The 20,209-nt window shown below is 39.9% G+C and overlaps 1 pseudogene; it reads left to right on the forward strand.

Moving 5' to 3' along the window:
- The window catches only part of LOC147349843 (eukaryotic translation initiation factor 4E-like), a 56,936-nt pseudogene extending 43,807 nt beyond the window's left edge, over window positions 1-13,129 (forward strand).
- Window positions 13,130-20,209: the final 7,080 nt, after the last annotated feature.

Below are 20,209 nucleotides of genomic sequence, written 5' to 3' on the forward strand. Positions count from 1 at the left end.
GGATCAAAAGTATTCTGGAAAAAAAAAAAAAAAAACTAATGCCAGAAAGTTCCAAAAAGCAAAACTGGCCACATGTAGCAGTTATTTGCATTATATTTACAACTATTTACATAGTATTTACATTGTATCAGATGTTATAAGTAGTTATATTGTTGCTGTTCAGTCATAAGTTCAATTCAGTTCAGTTCAGTGGATCAGTCGAGTCCGACTCTTTGCGATCCCATGAATCACAGCACGCCAGGCCTCTCTGTCCATCACCAACTCCCGGAGTTCACTCAAACTCCTGTCCATCAAATCGGTGATGCCATCCAGCCATCTCATCCTCTGTCATCCTCCTCTCCTCTTGCCCCCATCCTTCCCAGCATCAGGGTCTTTTCCAATGAGTCGACCCTTCACATGATGTGGCCAGAGTACTGGAGTTTCAGCTTCAGCATCAGTCCTTCCAATGAACACCCAAGACTGAACTCCTTTAGGATGGACTGATTGGATCTCCTTGCAGTCCAAGTGACTCTCAAAAGTCTTCTCCAACACCACAGTTCAAAAGCATCAATTCTTCATCTCCAACTCTGAGATCCTATGGACTGCAGCAAGCCAAGCTTCCCTGTCCTTCACTGTCTCTCAGAGTTTGCTCAGATTCAGGTCCATTGAGTCTATGATGCTATCTAACCATGTCTTCCTCTGCTACCGCCTTCTCCTTTTGCATTTAATCTTTCCCAGCATGAGGGTCTTTTCCAGTGAGTTGCCTCTTTGCATCAGGTGGTCAAAGGATTATTCAAGACTGATTTCCTATAGGATTGACTGGTTTGATCTCCTTGAAGTCCAAGGGATTAAGAGTCTTCTCCGCACCACAATTTAAAAGCATCAGTTATTCCCCATTCAGCTTTCTTTATGATCCAACTCTCACATCCATACCTAACTACTGAAAAAAACACATAGCTTTGACTAAACTAACCTTTCTCAGCAAAGTGATGTCTCTGCTTTTTAATATCCTGTCTAGGTTTGCCATAGCTTTCCTTCCAAGGAGCAAGCATATTTTAATTTCATGACTGCAGTCAGAGTCGCAGTGACTTTGGAACCCAAGAAAATAAAATCTGGTGCTGTTTCCACCTTTTCTCCTTCTATTTGCTGTGAAGTGATGGGACAGAAAGCCATGATCTTAGTTTTTTGAATGTAGAGTTTTAAGCCAGCTCTATCATTCTCCTCTTTCACCCTTACCAAGAAGTTCTTTAGTTCCTCTTCACTTTATGCCATTAAAGTGGTATCATCTGCATATCTGAGATTGTTGATATTTCTCCTGGCAATCTTGATACCAGCTTGAGCTTCATCCAGCCTAGCATTTCATTTGATGTACTCTGCATATAAGTTAAATAAGCATGGTGACAATATACAGCACTGATATACCCTTTTCCCAATTTTGAACCAGTCCATTGTTCCATGTACAGTTCTGTTACTTCCTGACCTGCATGCAGGTTTCTCAGGAAACAGATTAGGTGGTCTGGTATTCCCATCTCTTTAGGAATTTTCCACAGTTTGTTGTGATCCACACAGTTAAAGGCTTTAGCATAGTCAATGAGGCAGAAGTAGATTTTTTTCTTGAATTCTCTTGCTTTATGATCCAATGAATGTTGGCAATTTGATCTCTGGTTCCTCTGCTTTTTATAAACCCAACTTGTACATCTGGGATTTCTCGGTTCACGTACTGTTGAAGACTAGCTCAAAAGATTTTGAGCATAGCCCTGCTAGCATGTGAAATGAGTGCCATTGTATGGTAGTTTGAACATTCTTTTGCATTGCCCTTTTTGAGGATAGGAATGAAAACTGACCTTTTTAACCTTTTCCAGTCCTGTGGCCACTGATGAGTTTTCCAAATTTGCTGGCATATTGAGTACAGCATCATCATTTAGGATTTGAAATAGCTCAACTAGAACTCTATTACCTCCAGTAGTTTTGTTCATAGTAATGCTTCCTTAAGGCCCACTTGACTTCACACTCTGGGATGTCTGGCTTTAGGTTAGTAACTACACCATTGTGGTTATATGGGTTATTAAGACTTTTTGTATAGTTCTTCTGTGTATTGTTACCCTCTTCTTAATCTCTTCCACTTCTGTTAGGTCCTTACTGTTTCTGTCCTTTATTGTGCCCATCCTAGATAAGTAATCTGGAGAGTTTATAATATATGGTAGGATGTGCACAGATTACATGCAAATATCATATCATTTTATAAAAGGAGTTTGAACATGCATGGATTTTAGCATCTTTAGGAGTGAAGGTGGGTGAGACGGTTCTGTGGGTACTGAGAGATGACTGTACTTGATGGGCACCAGGGAGGAAATCCAAAACTCTCCCTTAATTTTCCCATCAATCAGCCACATAATTTAGTGAAGTAATGTGTTGGTCCAGTCAGTCTCCAGCACAGAGCCCACTGGGTCCTGTTCCCACATTCACACTCCCATGGCTGCATCCAAGTCTCACTGCTGTGGAAACTAAGTCCTCTCTAAGGGATTTACCAGCATGTCCCAATGGCACAGGTCACTAGGTCCCTGCGAGACACACTCCCTTCCTTGGTGAATGAGACAGAAATCCTGATCCTGACGGGGCTACATTTGTGGTGGAAAAATGCAAACTGTTCCAAACATGGGAGGAAGGGTTGGAGACAGCTGAAGGTTCTGGAGTGTGTGGAAGGGTATGTGGAGGGGAGGAAGGTCAAGGGAAATGCTACAGAGGAAGATGAGCCTTCCTCAGGTAGACGAGGGAGACAAGGAGCTTCCAGAAAAGGAAATACTCGAACACTTTCTCCATTCTTATCTGATCACCTGCAGATAGTCAGGTCCCCATTTACCTTGTCCACTCCCTCCTTAGTCCCTATGGGATGAGGACACAGTCAGTGCTAGGTAAATACTTATTATGAGGAAGAAGAGAAGGGAAAAACACAAGGAAACACTCTTCAGCTGGGAGACAGGCTAGTCTGGTAGAGCTGAGGTGGGAAAACCAAGAAAAGAGGTGAAATTAGAAATTCAGAGGAGGCAGAGGCAAGAGAAGACCTGGTGTGCTGCAGTACATGGGGTCGCAGAGAGTTGGACACAACTGAGTGACTGAACTGAACTGAACTGAACTGAGAGGCAAGAGTCTGGTGTGACATAGTGAGGAACTAGGCTTCATTCTGAAGGGGTGATGGGAACTCTTAGAGTATTTTAAGAAGGAGAGAACACATGATTGGTGTTACATATTAGAAAAATTGCCCTGGAAGTGGTAGGCCAGATGGACATGGAGCAGAAAGGGTAGTTGGAGGGTTGGACAGGATATGTGCCTTCAGACCAGTTTAGAAAACTTGGGAAAGCTGGAGCGGCACGGTGCATCGAGCAGGGTGGTCAGGCCAGGTAGGCAGGGGTGGAGGGAGGGCAGGGCAGAAAGAAGGAGTGTCATGTTGCTTAAAGATGCATTATGTTTCTTCAAGAATCAAGACTGCACATTGAAAATATTTTTTTCATCCATCCTAATTGGCATTTCTCCAGTTACATTTTTTTTCAGGTCAGAAATTTGTGGTAAATTAAAGGAAAACGCCAACTTAGTGTATGCAAAAAGTCCCCAACAGTGTAACAGAACTGTGTTAGATCAGTCCTGGTGAAACTGCAGAGATCTAGCCTACACTCTGCTTTGCACCCTCCCTCTCAGGCACTGCCCAAGAAGGGTGCCCCTCTGTGCTGACCATGGTGAAGGCTCAGTCCACTATAGGTTTTAATGACAGGGCTCTGGGTTAGCATCTCTTCCCATTCAGACTTGGAGTGAGAGTAGCCCTACCTTTACATACTCTAAATTCTCTTTTTGTGGTTGTTTTTCTGAGCTTCAAAATTTAACATGGGAACTTGCTTGTGAGCTTCATTTCTCTTGCTCAAATTGGATTTCTGTTCATGAAGTTCCTTTTTATATCAACAAACAGATTCCTCAGGAGGCCAAAAACAAACCTGGACTTGACTACGTAGCAATATTATGTTGACTATATGATGGTAAACATAATCAATTTTCCTCGCAAATTTTTATTATGAAAAATTTAAACATAAAGAAGAATTGAAGGACTACTACAGTGAACATTCACATATCCACCAACAATATTCAATATTCCACACTTTGTCATGTGAACTTCTTTACCTAACCTAGCTGCACTTTTTATGGACCTATTAGAAAGTACATTACACTACTTTACTTCTTCAGCATGCATCTCTTAGGGAAAAAAAGAATTCTCCATGACTACAACAGCATCAGTTCAGTTCAGTTCAGTCACTCAGTCGTGTCCAACTCTTTGCAACCTCATAGATGCAGCATGCGAGGCTTCTTTGACTATCACCAACTTCCAGAACTTGCTCAAACTCATGTCCATGGAATTGCTGATGTCATCCAACCATCTCATCCTCTGTTGTCCCCTTCTCCTCCTGCCTTCAATCTTTCCCAGCATCAGTATCTTTTCTAAGAAGTCAGTTCTTCACATCAGGTGGGCAAAGGATTGGAGCTTCAGCTTCAACATCAGTCCTTCCAATGAATATTCAGGACTGATTTCTTTTAGGATGGATTGGTTGGACCTCCTTGCAGTTCAAGGAACTCTCAAGTCTTCTCCAACACCACAGTTCAAAAGCATCAATTCTTCAGCACTCTGCCTTCTTTATAGTCCAACTCTCACATCCATACATGACTACTGGAAAAACCATAGCTTTGATTAGACAGACCTTTGTTGGCAAAGTAATGTCTGCTTTTTAATATGCTGTCTAGGTTGGTCATAACTTTTCTTCCAAGGAGCAAGTGTCTTTCAATTTCATAGCTGCAGTCACCATCTGCAGTGATTTAGGAGATCCCCCCAACAACAACAAAAAAGATCTCTACTGTTTCCAATGTTTCCCCATCTATTTGCCATGAAATGATGGGACCAGATGCCATGGTCTTAGTTTTTTTAATGTTGAGTTTTGAGTCAGCTTTTTCACTCTCCTCTTTCACTTTCATTAAGAGTTCCTCTTCACTTTCTGGCATAAAAGTAGTGTCATCTGCATATCTGAGATTATAGATATTTCTCCTGGCAATCTTGATTCCAGCTTGTGCTTCATTCAGCCTGGCATTTCACATGATGTACTCTGCTCATAAGTTAAATAACTGCTACTGCTACTGCTAAGTCACTTCAGTCGTGTCTGACTCTGTGCGACCCCATAGACGGCAGCTCACCATTCTCCCCTGTCCCTGGGATTCTCCAGGCAAGAACACTGGAGTGGATTGCCCTTTCCTTCTCGAATGCATGAAAGTGAAAAGTGAAAGTAAAGTCACTCAGTCATGTCTGACTTTTAGTGACCCCATGGACTGCAGCCCACCAGGCTCCTCCATCCATGGGATTTTCCAGGCAAGAGTACTGGAGTGGGGTGCCATTGCCTTCTCCAAAGTTAAATAAGCAGGGTGACAATATACAGCCTTGAAGTACTCCTTTCCCAGCTTGGAACCAATCTGTTGTTCCATGTTAAGTTCTAACTGTTCCTTCTTGACCTACATACAGATTTATCAGGAGGCAAGTAAGGTGGTCTGGTATTCCTTCAACAGCATAATTACACTTAACTTCAATTCCCTAATATCATCTAATATCTTCTACATATTAGCATTTACCAGTTGTGTCTAAAATGTTTTCTAATTAATGTATTTCTTTTAAATGGAGGCTAATTACTTTGCAATATTGTGGTGGTTTTGCCACACATTGACATGAATCAGCCATGGCTGTACAAGTGTCCCCCATCCCGAAACTCATCCCACCTCCCTCCCTACTCCACCCCTCTGGGTTTTCTCACAGCACTGGCTTTCAGTGCCCTGTTTCATGCATCAAACTTTGACTGGTTATCTATTTCACATATGGTAATATACATGTTTCAATGTTATTCTCTCAAATCATCCCACCCTTGCCTTCTCCCACAGAGTCTAAAAGTCTTTTCTTTACATCTGTCTCTTTTGCTGTCTTGCATATAGGGTCATCCTTACCATCTTTTGAAATTCCCTATATATGCATTAATATACTGTATTGGTGTTTTTCTTTCTGACTTACTTCACTCTGTATAATAGGTTCTAGTTTCATCCATCTCATTAGAACTGATTCAAGTGAGTTCTTTTTAATAGCTGAGTAATATTCCATTGTGTATATGTACCAGAGCTTTCTTATCCATTCCTCTGCCAATGGGCATCCAGGTTGCTTCCATGTCCAAGCTATTGTAAACAGTGCTGCCATGAACATTGGGGTACACGTACCTCTTTCAATTCTGGTTTCCTTAGTGTGTATGCCCACCAGTGGGATTGCTGGGTCATATGGCAGTTCTATTTCCAGTTTTTAAAGGAATCTCCACACTGTTCTCCATAGTGACTATATTAGTTTGCAGTCCCACCAACAGTGTAAGAGGGTTCCCTTTTCTCCACACCCTCTCCAGCATTTATTGTTTGTAGACTTTTTGATAGCAGCTATTCTGACTGGGGTGAGATGGTACCTCATTGTGATTTTGATTTGCATTTCTCTGATAATGAGTGATGTTGAGCATCTTTTCATGTGTTTGTTAGCCATCTATACGTCTTCTTTAAAGAAATGTCTGTTTAGTTCTTTGTCCCATTTTTTGATTGGGTCATTTATTTTTCTGATATTGAGCTCCATGAGATGTTTGTATATTTTTGAGATTAATTCTTTGTCAGTTGCTTCATTTGCTATTATTTTCTCCCATTCTGAATGCTGTCTTTTCACCTTGCTTATACTTTCCTTCATCATGCAAAAACTTTTAAGTTTAATTAGGTCCCATTTGTTTATTTTTGCTTTTATTTCCATTACTCTGGGAGGTGGGTCATAAAGAATCTTGCTGTGATGTATGTCAGAGAGTGTTTTGCCTATGTTTTCCTCTAGGAGTTTTATAGTTTCTGGTCTTACATTTAGATCTTTAATCCATTTTGAGTTTATTTTTGTGTATGGTGCTAGAAAGTGTTCTAGTTTCATTCTTTTACAGGTGGTTGACCAGTTTTCTCAGCACCACTTATTAAAGAGATTGTCTTTTCTTCATTGCATATTTTTCCCTCCTTTGTCAAAGATAAGGTGTCTATAGGTGCATGGATTTATCTCTGGGCTTTCTATTTTGTTCCATTGATCTATATGTCTGTCTTTGTAGCAGTACCATAGTGTCTTGATGACTGTAGCTTTGTAGTGTAGTGTGAAGTCTGACACGTTGATTCCTCTAGTTCAATTCTTCTTTCTCAATATTTCTTTGGCTATTCAAGGTTTTATGTATTTCCATACAAATTGTGAAATTATTTGTTCCAGTTCTGTGAAAAATACCATTGGTAGCTTAATAAGGATTGCATTGAATCTATGGATTGCTTTGGGTAGTATACTCATTTTCACTATATTGATTCTTCTGATCCATGAACATGGTATATAAAAGACAATAAAAGTTGTCCATTTTATTGGCATATAGTTGCTGATAGTAGTTTCTTACCATCCTTTGTATTTCTGTGTTGTCTGTTGTGGTTTCTCCTTTTTCTTTTCTAATTTTGTTGACTTGATTCTTCTCTCTTTTTTTGTTGATGAGTCTGGCTAATAGTTTGCCTATTTTCTTTATCTTCTCAAAGAACCAGCTTTTAGTTTTGCTGATTTTTGCTACAGTCTCCTTTGTTTCTTTTTCATTTATTTCTGCTCTATGTTCTGCTCCATCTATTCGTGTCACCTTTGATTTCTCTCATCAGTGTTTTATTGTTCTCTGTATATAGGTCTTTTGTTTCTTTTGGTATATTTAGTCCTAAGTATTTTATTCTTTTTGTTGCAATGGCAAATGGGATTGTTTCCTTAATTTCTCTTTCTGTTTTCTCATTGTTAGTGTATAGGAATGCAAGGGATTTCTGTGTGTTAATTTTATATCCTGCAACTTTACTATATTCATTGAGTAGTTCTAGTAATTTTCTGGTAGTGTCTTTAGGGTTTTCTATGCAAAGGATCATGTCATCTGCAAACAGGGAGAGTTTTACTTCTTCTTTTCCAATCTGGATTCCCTTTATTTCTTTTCCTTCTCTGATCAATGTTGCTAAAACTTTCAAAACTATGTTGGATAGTAGTAGTGAGTGGGCACCCTTGTCTTGTTCCTGACTTTAGGGGAAATGCTTTCAAGTTTTCACCATTGAGGATAATGTTTGCTGTGGGTTTATCATATATGGCTTTTATTATGCTGAGGTATGTTCCTTCTACACCTGCTGTCTGGAGAGTTTTTATCATAAATGGGTATTGAATTTTGTCCAAGGCTTTCTCTTCATCTATTGAGATAATCATATGGTTTTTATCTTTCAATTTGTTAATGTGGTGTATCACATTGATTGATTTGTGAATATTGAAGAATCTTTGCATGCCTGGGATAAAGCTTACTTGTTAATGATGTATGATCTTTTTAATATGATGTTGGATTCTGTTTGCTAGAATTTTGTTGAGGATTTTTGCATCTATGTTCATCAGTGATATTGGCGTGTAGTTTTCTTTTTTTGTGGCATCTTTATCTGGTTTTGGTATTAGGGTGATAGTGGCCTCATAAAATGAATTTGGCAGTTTACCTTCCTCTACAATTTTCTGGAAGAGTTTGAGTAGGATAGGTGTTAGCTCTTCTCTAAATTTTTGGTAGAATTCACCTCTGAAGCCATCTGGTCCTGGGCTTTTGTTTGTTGAAAGATTTTTGATTACAGTTTCGACTCCTGTGCTTGTGATGGGTCTGTTAATACTTTCTATTTCTTTCTGGTTCAGTTTTGAAAGGTTATGCTTTTCTAAGAATTCGTCCATTTCTTTGAAGTTGTCCATTTTATTGGCATATAGTTGCTGATAGTAGTTTCTTACCATCCTTTGTATTTCTGTGTTGTCTGTTGTGGTTTCTCCTTTTTCTTTTCTAATTTTGTTGATTTGATTCTTCTCCCCTTTTTTCTTTATGAGTCTGGCTAATGGTTTGTCTATTTTCTTTATCTTCTCAAAGAACCAGCTTTTAGTTTTGCTGATTTTTGCTATAGTTTCCTTTGTTTCTTTTTCATTTGTTTCTGCTCTAATTTTTATGATTTCTTTCCTTCTACTAACCCTGAGGTTCTTCATTTCCTCTTTTCCTAGTTGGTTTAGGGTATTTATTTGTTTTCTCTCTTGTTTCTTGAGGTAAACTTGTATTGCTATGAATCCTCTCCTTAGCACTGCTTTTACTGAGTCCCATAGGCTTTGGATGGAGAAGGAAATGGCAACCCACTCCAGTATTCTTGCCTGGAGAATCCTAGGGACAGAGGAGCCTGGTGCCATCTATGGGGTCTCACAGAGTTGGTCACGACTGAAGTGACTTAGCAGCAGCAGCAGCACAGGTTTTGGGTTGTCATGTTTTCATTTTCATTTGTTTCTATGCAAATTTTTATTTCATTTCTGATTTCTTCCATGATTTGTTGGTTATTGAGAAGTGTGTTGTATAGCCTCCATATGATTGTATTTTTAATAGTTTTTTTCTCCTGTTGCTGACATCTAATCTTACTGCATTGTGATCAGAAAAGATTCTTGAAATTATTTCATTTTTTTTGAATTTACTAAGGCTAGATTTATGGCCCAGGATGTGATCTATCCTGGAGAATGTTCCATGTGCACTTGAGAAAAGGGTGAAATTCATTGTTTTTTTTTGGGGGGGGGTGGGGATGACCTATAGATATCAATTAGGTCTAACTGGTCTATTGTATCATTTAAAGTTTGTGTTTCCTTGCTAATTTTCTGTTTGCTTCATCTATCCATAGGTCCAAGTGGGGTATTAAAGTCTCCCACTATTATTGTGTTACTGTTAATTTCCCCTTTCATACTTGTTAGCGTTTGCCTATGTATTGAGGTGCTCCTATGTTGGATGCATATGTATTTATAATTGTTGTATCTTCTTCTTGGATTGATCCTTTGATCATTATGTAGTGTCCTCCTTTGTCTCTTTTCATGGTCTTTACTTCAAAGTCTCTTTTATCTGATATGAGTATTGCTACTCTGCTTTGTCTTGGTCTGCATTTGCATGAAATATGTTTTTCCAACTCTTCACTTTCAGTCTGCTATGTCTCTTGGTTTGAGGTGGGTCTCCTGTAGACAGCATATATAAAGGTCTTGTTTTTATATCCATTCAGCCAGTCTTCATCTTTTGATTGGGCTTTCAACCCATTTACATTTAAGGTAATTATTGATAAGTATAATCCCATTGCCATTTACTTTGTTGTTTTGGGTTTGAGTTTATAAAACTTTTTTTGTGTTTCCTGTCTGGAGAAGATCCTTTAGCATTTGTTGAAGAGCTGGTTTCATGGTTGCTGAATTCTCTCAGCTTTTGTTTGTCTTTAAAGCTTTTGGCTTCTTCATATTTGAGTGAGATCCTTGCTGGGTATAGTAATCTGGGTTGTAGGCTTTTCTCTTTCATCACTTTAAGTATGTCCTGCCATTCCCTTCTGGCTTCTTTCAATAGAAGAGCTTCTATTGAAAAATTAGCTGTTATCCATATGGGAATCCCCTTGTATGTTATTTGCTGCTTTTAACATTTGCTCTTTGTGTTTGGTCTTCATTAGTTTGATTAATGCATGTCTTGGGGTGTTTCGCCTTGGGTTTATCCTGTCTCAGACCCTCTGGGTTTCTTGGACTTGGGTGGCTGTTTCCTTCCCCATTTTAGGGAAGTTTCCAACTATTATATCCTCAAGTATTTTCTCATGCCCGTTCTTTATGTCTTCTTCTGGGACTCCTATGATTCGAATGTTGGGACATTTAACATTGTCCCAGAGGTCTCTGAGGTTGCCCTCATTTCTTTTAATTCTTTTTTTCCCCTCTCTGCTTCATTTATTTCCATCATTCTATCTTCCACCTCACTTAACCTATCTTCTGCCTCAGTTATTCTACTGTTGTTTCCCTCCAGAGTGCTTTTGATCTCAGTTACTGCATTATTCATTATTGACTGACTTTTCTTTATTTCTTCTAGGTCCTTGTTAAATATTTCTTGCATCTTCTCAATCCTTGTCTCTAATCTATTTATCTGTAACTCCATTTTGTTTACAAGATTTTGGATCATCTGTACTATCATTATTCTGAATTCTTTTTCAGGTAGACTCCCTATCCCCTCCTCTTTGGTTTGGTTTGGTGGGCATTTATCATGTTCTTTTACCTGCCAAATATTTCTCGGACATTTCATTTTGTTTAGATTTCTGTATCTGGGGTGTCCTTTCTTTGGCTGGAAGTTCACGGTTCCTCTTTATTGTGGAGCCTGCTCCCTGTAGCTGGGGTTGGACAAAGTTTCCTGGTTAGGGGAGCTTGCATCTGTGTTCTGGTGGGTGGAGCTGGATCTCTTCTCTGAATTGCAATGAAATGTCCAGTAGTGAGTTTTGGGGTGTCTATAGCTTTGGCATGGCTTTGGGCAGCCTTTCTTTTAATGCTCAGGGTTGTGTTCCTGCTCTGCTGGAGAATTAGCTTGGTATGTCTTGCTATGGAACTTGTTGGCTCCTGGGTGGAGCTTGGTTTCAGTGTAGGTATGGAGGCTTTTGGGTGAGCTTTTGTCTATTAATGTTCCCTGGAATCAGGTGTTCTCTGATGTTCTCAAGTTTTGGAATTAAGCCTTCTGCCTCTGGCTTTTAGTCTTATTCTTACAGTAGCCTCAAGGCTTATCCATCCATACAGCACAGATGATAAAACTTCTAGGTTAAAGGTGAAACAGTTCTCCACAGTGAGGGACACCCAGGGAGGTTCACAGAGTTACACGGAGAAGAGAAGAGGGAGGAAGGAGATAGAGGTGATCAGGAGAAGAGGGGGAGTCAAAAGAGGAGAGCCCAATCTAGCCAGTGATAAGTTTCCTAAGTGTTCCCCACCGCCTGGAACACCCAGCGAGATTCACGAAGTTAAGTAGAGAAGAGAAGGGGGAGAGAGGAGATAGAGGTGACTTGGGGAAGAAAAGGGAGAGTCAATAGGGGAGAGAGCAATCAAACAAGTAATCATACCCCTAAGTGAAAATGGATACTGAAGATTAAATTCTTAAAGGTACAAAATTGATAACAAATACCAAAAAGCAAAGATTAAAAATCTAGAGTAGAGTTTAGACTCTCAAAAATACAATATTAAAAATACAAAACAAAACCAACCACAAAAATTGTAAAAAAAAAAAAAAAATATATATATATATATATATATATATATGAAATTTACATTAAAAATAGGGTCATTTTGGGGGACAAGCGAGGCCTATGGAGAGCTGCTGCCTGTGTGGTTGCCAGCAGGACCTGCTGGGTTTCACACGTGCCTGTCTTCCATTCATTCACCCTTTCTATTCTGCGTGCATGCCTCAGAGAATGCACATGGGTCTAGATCTGTCTGTTCTTCTGAGTCTTTACCGTCTGGAAGATCTCACAGACACAGTTTATTGAAAATAGAAACTTAACTTTTCAAGTTAATTTTCCATTTGATTTTCTCTTTATCTCTTCTACTGGCTTCCCTCCCAATTTAGGAAAACACCCCTACTCCAAATCCCCCGCCTACATAGAAGAGAAAACAGAATCTAATCAGGAGGTTGCTAACCCAGAACACTATATTAAACACCCTTTACAGAACAGATGGGCACTCTGGTTTTTAAAAAATGATAAAAGCAAAACTTGGCAAGCAAACCTTTGATTAATCTCTAAGTTTGATATTGTTGATGACTTTTGGGCTCTGTACAACCACATCCAGTTGTCTAGTAATTTAATGCCTGGCTGTGACTACTCACTTTTAAAGGATGGTATTGAGTCTATGTGGGAAGATGAGAAAAACAAATGAGGAGGATGACAGCTAATTACTCTGAACAAACAGCAGAGACGAAGTGACCTCGATTGTTTTTGGCTAGAGACACTGCTGTGCCTTATTGGAGAATCTTTTGATGGCTACAGTGATGATGTATGTAGAGTTATTGTTAATGTTAGAGCTAAAGGTGATAAAATAGCAATGTAGACTACTGAATGTGAAAACAGAGAAGCTGCTATACACGTAGAGAAGGTGCACAAGGAAAGGTTACGACTTCCTCCAAAGACAGTGATTGGTTATCAGTCCTATGCAGGCACAGCTACTCAGAGTGGCTCCACCATTAAAAATAGGTTTGTCGTTTAAGAAGACACCTTCTAAGTATTCTCATAGGAGACTGCCTCAAGCAATTGAAATTTTGGAACCGAACCAAATCCTCTTCAAAAGAAGCGTGGACTGCATTTAAATTTGATTTCCATCTAAATGTGGCTAAGATATAAGAGAAGTCTCATTTGCCTTTGTCTTAATACTTCTGTGTACATATTTTCTTCTTCTTCTTCTTCTTCTTTTTTTTTTTTTTTTGAGTGTCCATTATCCCAATCAAAGAATTAAGTACACATCATCCCCAGAATCCATAAATGTGTTCCTGTTCCACTCTGTAATAGCTTAATAGAATTAACCATTACAAACACATTTGACCCATCTACACTATTAAAAAAAGAAAGAAAGAAAGAAAAAGAGCTTTCATTTCTATTCCTGACAAGACAATGATTTTGTTTATGTTCTATTGTATGCAGGAGCATATTTTGCTGATTTGAAAGAGTATGATGCATACAGTTTTCTGGCAATTTTCTTTGTTTCTTTTTACAGCATTATCTTTGCTATACTCTTGCTGATGGTTGCTAGATTTTAATTTATTTTTTTCCCACTTGATAAGATTAGTGATTCTGATTTCAGTTTTTCATTTGTTTTGCTTTAGTTTTTCTTTCTCATGTAATATTGGTGAAGGATCCAGGAATATGACACAAAGGTGGAATAAACATCAATTTTGTGCATTCTTTGGTAATCTTCTTTTGTAACTTAACTACACTTTACTAAAAATTTATGCATTTCATTCAAATCAGTGATCTATGTTTTTGTGATTTCCTAAGCTTAATTGTGGATTATAAAAAGAAAGTAACATCATAATTCATTCTTAATTAGAATTAGTATGTCTGTTTTTGTATCTTAATGCTGTATTTTAACACTTTGTATTATTTAGGTTATTTTGTTTTGGTTAAAAAATTGGGTCAAGTAGAAAGGCAGTCCCATTCATATTAAGACAGTGTACAAAACTGTAAATAAAATGTGTACAGTGAATTTTCTTTTGGCAAATGGAATTGTCCTTTTATTTCTCCATCTCTGTAGCAAGAATTTGTACTTATTATTGCAAGACAGTCTCTATTGTGTCTTCCACATGAGCAGCATAAGTTTGGAGCATAAGTTTGCTTATTTAGTTTATTTTAATTTTTAATAAATTGAATAGGGAGCATCATAAAAAATAGTCTTTTTTTGCAAGGTAATAGGTTATAAATATGAAAATTAAAGGAGTAATAAAGAACTTAAATTTTAAAAAAATTAAAAAGTGGTAATAGTAAAAATACATCTAGGAATTTCTCTGGAGCTGTTTTGGGCAGTATGGGATCAATTCAGTTTGACAGTTCCTTGTTCCAGCTTGTGCTTGTTTTCAAGCATAAGCTCCTTCCAATGCTTAGTCAATGTTAATGACGGGGTTTTAATCTGTCGCACCTGTCACTTCCAGAGCAGTTTCTTCTTTATTTTGGATCCTCTTTTTGCAAGTCTCTTCAGTGTCTAATTTCCGCCCTGACACAAGGGGGCAAAGGTGGTCACTTATTTAGGCTCACTTGTTCAGCCGTGCTGTGGGAAGGGAGAAACACTGCAAAAAAATATCACTGGCATGTGTGGGGAGTGCTCGCAGTGTCTTGGCCACAGTGGGTTTGCTCCCACTCACAAGGCATGTGCTTTCCCAGTCTACAGTGCTCAGGCTCCAGGTTGTTCTGCAGGGGAACTGTCCAAAGTGGGCCCTGGGTTTCGTGCACTTCCCAGGTCTAAGCCACTTAGGTTCAGGTTCTTGGGTACTCCACAAGGGCACAGACTCAGTTGGGCCTGCGTTTTGTGCCCTTCCCAGGTCCAAGCAGCTCCGGTGACCAGGTGCTTGGTGAGCGCACTGTCCCATGTGGTCTCTGCATCTTAATCACCTCCCCAGTCCCAGCCACTTTGTTTCCAGGGTGCTCCACGGGAGCACTGCCTCAGATGTGCTGTGTGTCTCCTCTGGGGAGCTGATCTCAGGCTGTGACCCTACTGGCAGATGTCAACCATCCAGGAAGATGTGGTTAGCAACTGGGAGCCTGCTCACAGTTTGGTGGAGGATGCCAGTCTCTGTGGCCAAGATTGCAGCAGCCCCTTGCCTTCTAGCTCTGGGTGTCGCTCTCCTACCTCTCAGCCTCCAGCAGGGGTGGGAGGGGGAGTGGGAGAGGGGCCTGTATGCAGCTGGCTAGCTCTTCTTTGGTATTGGAGCAATCCTTTGTTCTGTGAGCAGGCCGGTGTGCACGTTAGAGCCTTTCGCAGGAAAGTTCTCTTTCTTTTCTCTCTGGCAATTCCACAGTTTAGGTTGCCGTCTCCCATTAGCTCCCTCAGATTGTCCTCAGGGCACTCAGGCCCGGTCCTTATCCTAAGCACTGATTATGCAGCCCATGCCTCTCTGTCCAGCCCCCACTCCCAGGTGGCATACACGAGCGTCTGGGCTACTTCTCCACTGGCCCTTGTGGTTAGGCGTGTATTCTGTAGTTTTTTTCTTCTCCCAGTTACTTTGCTCTCTGAGAGTCCAAAACTCCCCACAGACCTGCCTGTGAAAGGGTTTCCTGCTGTTTGGAAACTTCTCCTCCTTCAGGACTCCCTCCCCAGGACAGGTCTCTGTCCTTAACTCTTTTGTCCCTCTTTTTGTCTTTTATATTTTGTCCTACCTCCTTTTGCAGAGATTGGTCTGCCTTTCTGGGTGCCTGGTGTCCTCGCCAGCGTTCAGAAGTTGTTTTGTGTAAGTTGCTCAGCATTCAAATGATCTTTTGATGAATTCACAAGGGAGAAAGTGGTCTCCCCTATTCCTCCACCATCTTGGGACCACCCCCTCTCTGAAATGTTTTTTATAGCTCAATTAAAAAAAAAAAAGTAGGTGCAACCAAGATTGACATGTTGTATTTGGTGACTGCATCTTCTCAGTCCTTTTTGATCATGATATTTGGAAGAGACTAGGACAATTGCCTCATGAAATGTTCAAGTTCTGGATTTGATGGTGATGTCATTTTTTGCATCATTTGACAGTCTCCTATAAACTAGATGTCAAAACAAAGCTGCACTTGGATTTAGTGTAGACATTTTCATCAAGAATACTTTAACTTGACTAAAATATTTCCCTTTTTAAAACTGTGCCAAATTGGATTTGATAGCCCCAAGAATACAATGAGGTCATGTTGTAGCCATGTTGAAGATCTTCCATACTCCTCCATCTGTGTCTGGGTGTCAGAACTATGGTAAGTTACTTCACTGAAAAATCCATGAACATCACCACTGTTCTAGGTGGTGGAACAGTGTAGATATGGATTCCAAGGTGTTTTTGAATCAAAATAACCCTGAAGCTTCAGTTTAGCACTTTAGCTTCTTAAATTTTCTTTAGCAATGACATTCACATTGTCATGTAACAATCACCAACATCCATCTGTCTTCCAACTTCTCAGCTTCCCAAGCTAAAACTCTGTATTCATTAATGTACAACTCCCCATTTTCTTCTCACTCCCCAGCCCATGGCAACCATTCTTCTTTCTATCTCTGTGGGTTTGTTTTCTCTAGCTACTTTGTATAAATGGAATCATACAATATTTGTCCTTTTGTGACTGGCTACTTTTCACTTAGCATAAAGTTCTCAGAGCTAATCCATGCTGTAGCATGTGCCATTCTATTTTAAGACTGAATACTATTCCATTGTATGTATAGACCACATTTTGTTTATCCATTTATCTTTTGATGAACTTTTGAATTATTTTCTTTTGGCTATTGTGAGTAATGCTACTATGAACATAAACGTGCAAATGTGTTTGAGTTCCTGCTTTTAAAGCTTTGTGGTATATACCTAGAAGTGGAATTGATGGATTTTATGGTAATCTTATGTTTTTTTTAAACTTATTGATAACATAACCTTTAAGTATGGCAAGTAAAAGTATGATGAAATTTCTATACATAATATTAAAGAAGTCACAAGGACAATTTACACATTTCAGTTAAGGTCACATTTTCCTCAGGTAAATAGAATCTGTGAAGCAGCTTCTTGATCCCAGTTTCTGAGACCAGCATCTCAGTGAATGGTGCATAATCTTCATTAGGACCCATGTAAATGCTTCCAAAGTGGGCCAATCTGCAGGGGATAGTCCAGGCAGATGGACAGTGAATTATAAGAACCAATAGAACAGATGACAAAAACATTCATCAAAGCTGCCAGATCCAGCAATGTACAAATTCCAGAGATGTTATTAATAGGATGAAAAGAGGTAAACTTTAGATACTGGTTCAGATATGCTAACTAAGGGGGAAATCACACAGACTTTGAGAAAGCAACTCTCTACATTGTACTGGCCATTTTATTTTATTTTATTTTTATTGATGGCAACAGAGAACTCAACATGTCAGAAACTGGGCCAGTCTCTCTTTTTTAAAATTCTTTTTTGGTTTTTACTCAGACTAGTCTGAGGGAATTTACTCTTTTATGTTGTTGAAAAAAGGATTTCTGAAGGAGGAGAAGAAACTGAAATCTGAAGGAGGAAAAAAATAACAAAGAAAATAAAAGAAATGGAGATGAGCCAGCATCTAATAAGTAAATGGATAGCTTTGCATGTATGTATATGTCCTGTAAGTATCTCCTTCTCTGGAATCAGTGGGTTCCAATGCCAGCAGACACTCTGAAAGCTGTCACCGAACTCTGCAGTAGGAAGGTAGGGAACGATCAGCCAGGCCTCCACATGATCTAGGGGCGGTCCTAAAACCCAGGGACAGGACAGGGAAGGCCAGCAGACTGCCTCTGCAAATAGGAGAAAATGAATTATTCACTCTGGAAAATAGAGTCATCCAGAGATCATGAACTCCTTAATGCAAAATTCAAACTTAAATTGAAGACAGTAGGGGAAACCACTAGATCATTCAGGTATGACCTAAATCAAATCCCTTATGACTATACAAAGGAAATGACAAATAGACTCAAGGGACTAGATCTGATGGAGTGTCAGAAAAACTATGGATGGAGGTTCATAACAGTGTACCAGAGGTGGTGACCAAATCCATCTCCAAGAAAAAGAAATGCAAAAAGGCAAAGTGGTTGACTAAAAAAGGGCTTACAAATAGCTGAGAAAAGAAGAGAAGCAAAAGGCAAAGGAGAAGAGGAAAGACATACCCATCTGAATGCAGAGTTCCAGAGAATAGCAGGGAGAGATAAGAAAGCCTTCCTAAGTGAACAATGCAAAGAAATAAAGGAAAACAATAGAATGGGAAAGACTAGAGATCTCTTCAAGAAAATTAGAAATACCAAGGGAACATTTTATGTGAAGATGGGCACAATAAAGGACAGAAATGTCATGGATCTAACAGAAGCAGAAGATATTAAGAAAAGAGAGCAAAAATACACAGAACTATACAAAAAAGATCTTAATGACCCAGATAACCACGATGGTGTTATCACTTACCTAGAACCAGACATCCTAGAGTGTGAAGTCAAGTGGGCCTTAGGAAGCATTAGTAAAAACAAAGCTAGTGGAGGTGATGGAATTCCAGCTGAGCTATTTCAAATCCCAAAAGATGATGCTCTTAAAGTGCTGTACTCAATATGCCAGCAAATTCGGAAAACTGATCAGTAGCCACAGGACTGCAAAATGTCAGTTTTCATTCCAATCCTAAAGAAGAGCAATGTACTCTGGAAGATAGTGAAGGACAGAGAAGCCTGGTGTGCTGTAATCCATGGGGTCACAAAGAGTCAGACATAACTTGGGGACTGAACAACAAGAGATACTTTGCTCACCCAGCTTAGGATCTGAGGATCTGAAGTTAATATGTTCTCCAGACAGAGTGCTTAGGGAGCTGTTGACCTGTATACCAGCCCAACAGAACTCTGATTCTCCATGGACAGCAGCAATCACCAAGCAGGACCTGGGTGCCTGAGAAGGAGGACTACAAACAGAAGTCACTTCAGCATGAGAGGGCTTTCCTCCTGAGGCAAGACTAGATCACAAACACCAACATGGCCTTCTTTCACTGTTTTAATTTTCACTCCATTGCTTACCACGTGGATAATAGCTGGAGTCACACAGAGGAGCTTCTGTTCACACAGATGCTGCACCATCCATAAGCCCTTCACATGCCACTTTTTTGGCCATATAGAATCAGCAGCAAAGACCAGATGGGGCCCTGCATCTCTTTTCAACAAAATTAGACACATTTTTGCCTTACTTTTCCTGCTCTTCTTGACCCCTGGCTGTCAGTGCTCTCTTTCAGTCCTGGGGACCATCATAGCATGGAAATTCAGGTCTAGGGAACAAGGCTGAGTGTCTGATGCTGGGGTCCATGGTGCCCAGGATACTAGTGGGGACAGATGGGGCTTGACTCAGTTCCATTCTCATCATGCTTCCTCCCTCCTCAGCAGCTGCTGATAACACTCCCTTAAGCTCTCCTGAGAGACAACTGGCTACACTGTGGGCCCATGTCTCTCACCTCACTCTGGTCCTAGGCACAGATGCACTGGACAAAAAGCTCTTCTGCAGAGGTCATCTGCATGACTTTTTATATCAAATGTTACAGCATCTCCTGAAGAGGGCCTTAGTGTAGAAAATGAGGTGCACAATTGGGCACATGATAATTGCATGCATAGTCCATGTAAACTGTCCTTGATGTTCTCCCAGCGACCACTCAGGTCACATGTAGCACTGGGCTCCTTTTTGCGAAGTTCAGGCCTAGAAACAAGTGATCTCTGATTTGTTCCTTCTATGTATCTGTTCATTCCCTCACATCTCTATCTGAGAAATGATTGCTGGGCTCTGAGACTCTGCCTTGCTTCTGCAGTCTCTCTCAGCTTTGGATAATGAGATTTGGATGTATTGGAAGACTTTCTTTAAAAATATCTGCAGTACCTCCCTACAAATCATGGTCCATTAACCTGTAACTGCTTTTGGAACATCCCAAGGCTCACACAGAAGCTTTATTTTCTAAGGTGCTTAAACTTATGTGATCAAAAAGAACTATACAGACAAAGAGTGCTCAGTTGCTAATGTGTGTCCTACTCTTTGCAGCCTCATGGACTGTAGCTCACTAGGCTCCTCTGCCCATGGAATTTTCCAGGCAAGAATACAGGAGTAG

This window comes from Bos grunniens, chromosome 21, assembly GCF_055505025.1.
Source record: "Bos grunniens cultivar Pamir isolate PY7600 chromosome 21, Bosgru_T2T1.0, whole genome shotgun sequence".
Taxonomy (NCBI): domain Eukaryota; kingdom Metazoa; phylum Chordata; class Mammalia; order Artiodactyla; family Bovidae; genus Bos; species Bos grunniens.